Below are 7,721 nucleotides of genomic sequence, written 5' to 3'. Positions count from 1 at the left end.
AGAAAGAAAGAAGGGTAAGGGGCAAAAAATGTAATTTTGACCATATTTTTTGCAATTTTCAAAAAAAAGTTTCCAGGTAAGGTGTAATTATTTAAGATTCTCACAATTTTTGAATTTATTTGTCCTTCTTTCCATTTTTCCACATTCCAAACACAATATAAAACATTCACCCAAAAAAAAATACAATATAAAACGAAAATACATATAATACCAAATACACCTAATTTTTTTTGTATTTTCATGTATTTATTAATTTTTTAAAATATTTTTTTACAATTTTTTTATTTTTTAAATATATCTAAGTAATGTGCATCTAAAAAAGTAAAAAAAAATGTTTAAAATTTTAAAAATATTCACAAAAACAAAAACAAAAAAAACACGAAAACTAAAAAATTCAGTTTTCAAAAAACCAATCTAAAAAACTCAAACCAAATAATTTGAATGAACCATTCTGTTGGCAAACATATGGAGAGTAAAAGCCAACGACCATCCTCCAATTGACTGTTTGCAGATGGGCCAGCCATCAAGCAACCAAGTACTCAAATGCAAACTCATGTTGAACTTAGATAAGGATAATTTAGCAGATAGATGTACGTGATTGCTGTTTCTTGGAACCCAATTTACTGCCTATAGATGTAGAACACGTTCAACATGACAACATCCCAATTTAGCAGATAGATTTTGTGATTTTTTTGGGGTACCGTCCAGTTACCAGATACAATGCAGGAACAGGATAGCTAAATCTGTATTATTAGAATAAATCTCCTAAAATTCCAGAGGTTTCTTCAGGAAATAAATGAATTCATTGTCAAGTCAAGAAATATTTTTGAACATGTGGGCTTGGATCCTAGTTTCCAGTTTCCATGAATCATACTTAAAAATGTTAATCTGGAAAATAATACATCATGATCAGGCAACTAATTTGAAGGCAACTATCATTCCATGGATGACATATTTATGAAACATTTTGGAACGACAAACAACACATTCAACACATATAACATATCATCCCACAGGTAGAACTCAGAAACAAAGGTTATATCATAAACATTTCCTTGTTTATGTTTCTCATAGATTGAAAATTCAATGACAGTAACTACAAAAAATGTTTTACAATAACCAGAGCAGCTTAAACCTATGGTCACATCACACTATTAATGTGGAATGACTTTTAGAAAAGCCATTACTTTACAGATTCAATGCCCCATGCAAAGACATTATGCATGATAAGAAATATACATAAATATTTGTCACAACTTGTTAATCAATCATCTATGGGCTATGGTACCTGCAAAGTCGCAAAATACTTGTATTCCATCTGTGTATTAGTTCAGCAAATTCCTGCATATAATAAGTTCAGGATAGGCATGATATATTTAGTGAATTGCACAAAAACAAATGAAAAAAATCAAGCCAAAGTGTACACAATCAAACAAGGCATAGTAAATAGTTTGTGTGTATGAAACCTGATGCATCCCTGGAAGCCTATATCTAAGTTTATGATTTTCCAAAACCGGCAGCCACCTTCCTTCTTTGTCTGGAAGCTATCTTTTCTGGGCTTGGATTTCCAGTCTTATCTTCATATTTCTTTTCCAGGGCCTGTCAACAATACAATAAGAACTAAGCAATCAGATAACTGTTCCTTCACTTCAAAGTCGCAAATAATGATGCCGATACACAGCCATATATTAAAAGTGGGACAATCAACCTGAATTACTAAAGAATGTAGCTTTTACGTAAGTTAGCGACAGTATTGATCAATTGTTTTACAATTTAGTGTTATGATGAAACTCTTAGTTATGCGGAGCATAAGCAGCAACCAGATGACTTCATTAGAAAGTCCACTCAGCAAAACATGTTGGAACAGCTTTTTATTTTTTTAAAAAAAATGCAATGCTGCATTGTTTTTCAAAAGAGAAAAATATAATTTACTCAAAATAAGGAATAAACGTGGGTAATTAATTTATCAGAAAAATCTAGTTCTAAGCAACCAAAATATTAGTACTTCTGAAAAACAGTCAAAGGTTGTTATTATCCACACATAACAATGTAAAAAGCTGGTAATATATTTCAATCAAAGAATAATTTCTACGGATTATCATGGTGAAATGTTTTTATGTAGTTCAAATATTCAGGCAATCAAGGATCATAAATTCTGCAATCAACACGAGATCATCAGCATGCTTTACTCACCTGTAGCTCTGCACGAATATTGTCAAGAACTTCTTCAGTCATTCTATCAAAGAAAAGAATTCCCTGCAAATCCATGAGCCATCTTAGAGTTAATTGGTATTGCCATGGCATGGGACCTAAGACAACATCAACCTTTTCAAGCAATTGTGGGCATTATTCTCGTGTCTGTTAAAAGTTATTGCCTATTTTGTTCTCAAAATCCATTCTACATGTAATGCCTAGATTATCAACCCACACACCCTGCCTTACATTTCAGATTTCTTAAGGTTAACATCATATGTGTCAGAGACCACCTCTTGTTAAACTTCCTAGTTTAGTCCATACTCTATCAAGAGTAATACAAATTAGGCATTGTATCTAGTGCAGCAAGCAAAATTATGGTCACTGTTACATGTGACAGGGAATTATTAGGACAAATTTGCGTTTAAATTTTCATATATTGGCATAAATTCCCAGATTAAGAGCACACATGTTGATCTCATCTGCTTCTATGAAAATTATAACATTGCTAAGTGTACAGGGAGCAAATATTCAGGCAAGCCTGTACTCCTTTCTTCCAAGCACCTGTCTGTCCGATCGACCTGCGAGCGCAACGGCGGTGAGCTACCCGGCGGTGTGTGGCCGGAAAACCCCTCCGACGATCAAGTTAGCACACACACACGCAGGGATAGATAGAGAGGAGAGAGTTGAGTGTAAGTATATATCTCACCAAATGTTCATCTGTCCAGGCATGGGGGGGCGCAGACTCGCTTATATACCTTCTGCGTCCCAAATCTACTCCCATTAGTCTCTCGACATGTGGTGCTGCTATCCCATCTGTCAACACAAATCTAGCTGATCATCACCTAACCAAACTGCCAGCCCACACTACCGGGATCTCGGCAACCGGGCTGCATCATCTCGGCTGCCAACGGCCGTATCGCACAACAAGCTAGAGTGCTCCGCTCGCCGAGCTCAACGACGACTGAGCTCGGTTGCATTCCGGCATAGCCGAGCTGAAACTGGTCGAGCTGATAAACCGAAGACCTTTCCAGCCGGGCTGGAGGCGCGAACCAGGGGAACAGAACCGGCTTCCATTATCTCGGCCAAATTACCCAATTAGTTCGATTCCCACATAAACAAGCCAAGTAGCTTGGTCCTAGCATGGTCCTGGGCCATTACCGAGCACAACCTTCTCCGGCTAAGCCCAAGCTACCAAGGCCCACAACATGTTCGGCCCATAATCTGCCCGGTCATTACCACGGCCCAATCCAACTCATAAATTTCCCTCTCACTAAGAATTTCTGAAAAAGAACTCATCAAAACCAAACAAGTTCAGTTTGTAAAACTTTCAACTAGACATGTCACAAGAAATTTTATAGGATTGAAGTTTTCTATTTTTTTAACTTGTAATCATAAATATAGTGGAAATAGAATCAGGAACCTGTAAATGATCAAATTCATGCAGAAACACACGTGCAGGAAGGTCCGACAAGTTAAAAACAAATCTGGCACCAATAATATCCCTGTAATAACTCACATTCATGTCTTAGTCATGTTCATGTACATTTGCATGATTTTGTCGTGTTAAGCTTGCATTTGTAGACTTTAACTTGTTTTGCCTAAGTAAAGGTCCCTGTCTTGTTTTGTGCTTATGTGATTTGCCTAAGTGTTGTATGCATGTTTTGTTCCTTCCTTGCTGTCTCAAGCCTAGGTCATGCCAAGCCTAGGTCATGTCAAGCCTAGGTCACACCTTTGAACCTCTTATCCCTAGGACCATCTTGGAACCACTTTGGTTGACCTCCACCATCACCTAGGCCGAGATATGCATCATCTAGGCCGAGATGTTATCATCTAGGCATCCTATATCCTTGATCCTTGCACCTAGTGATCTTGTTCCGGGACTGGAATGACCTAGACCGAGGTGTGGCACATCTAGGCCGAGGTGTGGCACAGCTAGGTCAAGTGTTATTCTTCCTAGCCGAGGTCATTGGAACCTTACTTGCCGAAGCCTTTGTCCTAAGCCGAGATCATTACCTACCGGAGTGCCCATGTCATCTAGCTTGTTGTATACACTTTGTCTTACACATGTCTTGTCACTTAGTCACCTTTTTTAGGAGAACCAATCTGGTAGTGCCACGTGTCTCGGTAGAGTGTTTAATCAGCCATTAGAGAGAGAAACCTATCATTTCTATATCTTTGTTCTAAGGAGGAGAGAGAAGCTCTAGGAAGAGAAGAAGAGGAATTCTAGAGAGAGGTAGATTTCCAAGCTTGATCCCTAGAGATCGAACCGTTAGATCCGTGTTTTAAGGTTAGATTCATGATCGACTCTTGTTATTCTTTATGTTGATCTAATCGCATTGCATGATCTAGCATGTTTCATGAACCATGCATTGCTTTGAAGTTCTGTTTTAGAAAGAGAAAGTGATATTCATGTGTTCATGAAGAAAACCATGTTTTGATCCGAAAGTTTGTATCAAGATGCATGTTTTCGTGTTTGTTTTCATATGATCTTCAAGTATGGGTACCAAGGTCCATGTTTTCGAACTCATAGCATAAAATCCCAGATTTTGTAATAAGTTATGATTTTAGCATTCATGTCTTCATGTTCTTTAAGGAGGAAACCCAGATTTCCAGGCTTCATTTCCATAGGTGTGATCACCGAGACCACTCTTGCCTAGATCACACACCTAGGCCAAGCATCGTATCTCACCTTGGCCTACCTTGCATGATCACTTGCACATTAGTTTATCTTGCATGCACACCTAGGCTAACCACTGCACACCTAGGCCAACCTCTGCACACCTAGGCCGATGTAGACACCCCATTTTTGACCGTCCTCAAGACTTGGACATCACCGTTTGAACACTCGGTGATTATCCATGTTTGTGTTCGTTTGGAGTTCCCGGAGGTCTCGGCTACGCGCCTTGCCTCAGGATCTCCGAACTCGACAGTTTAGTGTCTGGTTTCACACCAAACACTTGTGTTTTGCCTTGGAAGGGCAGGGAATGCCTTGTGAGGCATCCCCATACACCACTGGCAGTGGCTAGAGGCCAACGGCTGGTTTTTGCTGCCACCGGCAATGTATATTGCCGGCCGACACTATTTGTTGCCGGTCAGCACTACTTAGTGCCGGTCGGCACTATTTTTTGCCAAGATGGCATTTTTGGCCGGCCGACTACTGTGCATCTGCTTTTGCATATATTTTAAGACAGCTGTCTTGCTTTTTGCTCCCATCCATACACGTGTATGGAGGGATCTCCCTCTTATGAAGCTTGTCTTGTAAGCTTTACAAGACAAGAAGTTCCATAGAGGGAGGGTCTCTCTCTTGTTGCAAGGGGGAGAGACTTTAGACATTTTAGAGACAAAAAAAACACAGAGAGAAGCTCTGGTTTTTAGGGTTAGGATCCATACATATCCTATCTCTCTTTTTCTCTCTTTGTGTTCTAGGTGTTTTGTGCCTTACTATTGCACACAAACACCTAGTGTTTCACCTTTCTTTGGCTCCTGAGGTTCTAAGGGGCTGATTTTGGTGTTTTGGTGTTGGATTCAAGCCAAGGAGGGCCATTGGAGCATCATTGTTGAAGAGGTCTTCAAGAGTGAGAATCTAGTCCCATTATTCCTCATTTTTGCATCTTGTTTTTACCTATCTTAAAATCGTTTTTGAGATTAGTGTATAATACAAAAAAGTTCTGTTTTTAGACCCTCTTGATTGTTTATTAAGGGTGTTTTGTGGTTTGGAGGTGTTTGACCCCTCCTAGGCCTTGAAAGGCCCCATTTTGTGCTATTTTGAGTGAACTTCGAGACTTTGGTGTTTGGGCCTCTTCACCACTGAAATCTTGAGGGATTTTAGTGGTGAAGATGGTGCCTTGAAGTCTCCAAAAGGGGAGGGCCACCCCCTCCCCTTGTTGTCCTTGAAATGGACCATTTTCGGCCTCTTGAGGGAGCACCATGCTAGAGTGTGTATTGATCTTACCTTGGCTGTTTTTTTTGTGCCTATTATATCATGATATGCCTCTGTTTATTGTTAGTTTTGGTACACCATGCATGCTTAGCATACCTACCATGTAATGCCATGTTATTGCCTCAATGTGCCTTAGGTTGTTAGCCCTTGTTAGAGCATGTTTTAGGCTTGGTCTTGTGAAGCTTTTGCGCATATTTTGCCATGTTTTAGGTCTGTCCATGGTTGTTTGGGTCGGATTTGGCATGCATCATATAGCCCCTTTGCATTTTGGCTTGTTGGCCTTAAGTGTGTGAGTGTATAGCATGACATTTTTGCATTGATTTGGTGATTTGGGACCATCCACCATGTCATTTCAGACCTTATAGTATGCTTGCATGCTTGCTTTAGTTGTCTCTTTAATGCTTTGGAAGCTTGTGTAGTATGCTCCATGTTTTGGCACTTGTGCATGCCTTTGAATTTGAGCTATTTAGATGCCATCTAAGTGGTCTTTTGGGCTTTATTTTATGTGCTAAAATTCTGTTTTTGGTCAATAAGTTCATACCATGTTTGGTCTTGCTAAGTGTAGTTCAATACTCCATTGGTTTGCTTTGAACACTTAGGCCATTTGTTGCATGCTTGGCTTGATTTGTTGCTTGGTTTGGCACCACCTTAACATGATTTTCAATGCTTACTTTGCATGCCATTAGTCCATGTTATACCCCTTTCAAATGTGTTTGAGAGTTGTCCAATATGTGCCTAAGTGTTGGCCTTTCAACATGTGTATGTGTGCATGTGTATTTGGTCCCTCATTATAGCATTTTGGCCCTTGTTTTAGGCCTAATTAGAGCTGCCTAAATCATATGTTTTAGACCACCTTTTCATCCATTTGCATTGCCTCATGTTTGCTTGTATGCTTGCATAAGTGCCTTGCCATGCCATGTTGCATCCTTAGCTTGCATGCCTAGGTTGCATTACATCTTGCATGCATGCCTTGTTCCTTGACTTGGTGATAGGAATTGGGCCTTGATTTGTGTGTTTGGCTTGCATTTCATTTGACATGAAAGTTGCATACTTGATCACTTGGGCCATCATGCATGGCAATGCGTGATTGGTGGCCCGAGAATCGAGACACATGCCCCTTTGAGTCATTACCATGATAAGGGACATGATTGGTGCATATATGCCTTGAATTGTGCTGCCATGCTTTGCCTTGCCCTCTATTGCTGTCAATTGCAAGTTCTGCAGGCATTCCTTGCCGACCGGCAGTAAACGAGCAGCCGATGGATTCATCTTGTGCCGGTGACTACACCACACTGCCGGTGGCAATTCTATTCAGCCGGTGGCATTCCTCAATGTCCAGAGAAGCAGTCTTGAGGTTTTGACAACCTCCAGAGGAGTGAAGGAAGGAAAACAGAGGCAGCTCATGCGTGGCGGCACATTTCCCGAGGCGATTTACTGTTTTCTTAGCTTAAGTTAGTTTATTAATTAATTAGGCGATTTGTAATATTAATTAGCTTGCGTAGTTAATTAATTTGTATTATTTATTTGGTCCCTCCGAGCGAGGGCAAATCTGTAATAAGTGTGGGTGAGTGTGTGCATGTCTTCC

General features: G+C 40.0%; 1 long non-coding RNA gene across 1 annotated transcript; it reads right to left on the bottom strand.

Moving 5' to 3' along the window:
- Nucleotides 1–1,017: 1,017 nt before the first annotated feature.
- On the bottom strand, nucleotides 1,018–1,603 carry LOC145794697 (uncharacterized). Its single transcript, XR_014334623.1, has 2 exons — nucleotides 1,467–1,603; nucleotides 1,018–1,341 (listed from the first exon to the last, which is right to left on the bottom strand). It is a non-coding gene; the product is annotated as an uncharacterized LOC145794697 (long non-coding RNA).
- Between the last annotated feature and the right edge of the window lie 6,118 nt (nucleotides 1,604–7,721).

This window comes from Camellia sinensis, chromosome 7 (genome assembly GCF_055761805.1).
Source record: "Camellia sinensis isolate YWXY chromosome 7, ASM5576180v1, whole genome shotgun sequence".
In the NCBI taxonomy this organism is placed as follows: Eukaryota; Viridiplantae; Streptophyta; class Magnoliopsida; order Ericales; family Theaceae; genus Camellia; species Camellia sinensis.
Note: the sequence above shows the minus strand (reverse complement) of the source record. Positions and strands in the feature narration are given on the sequence as shown.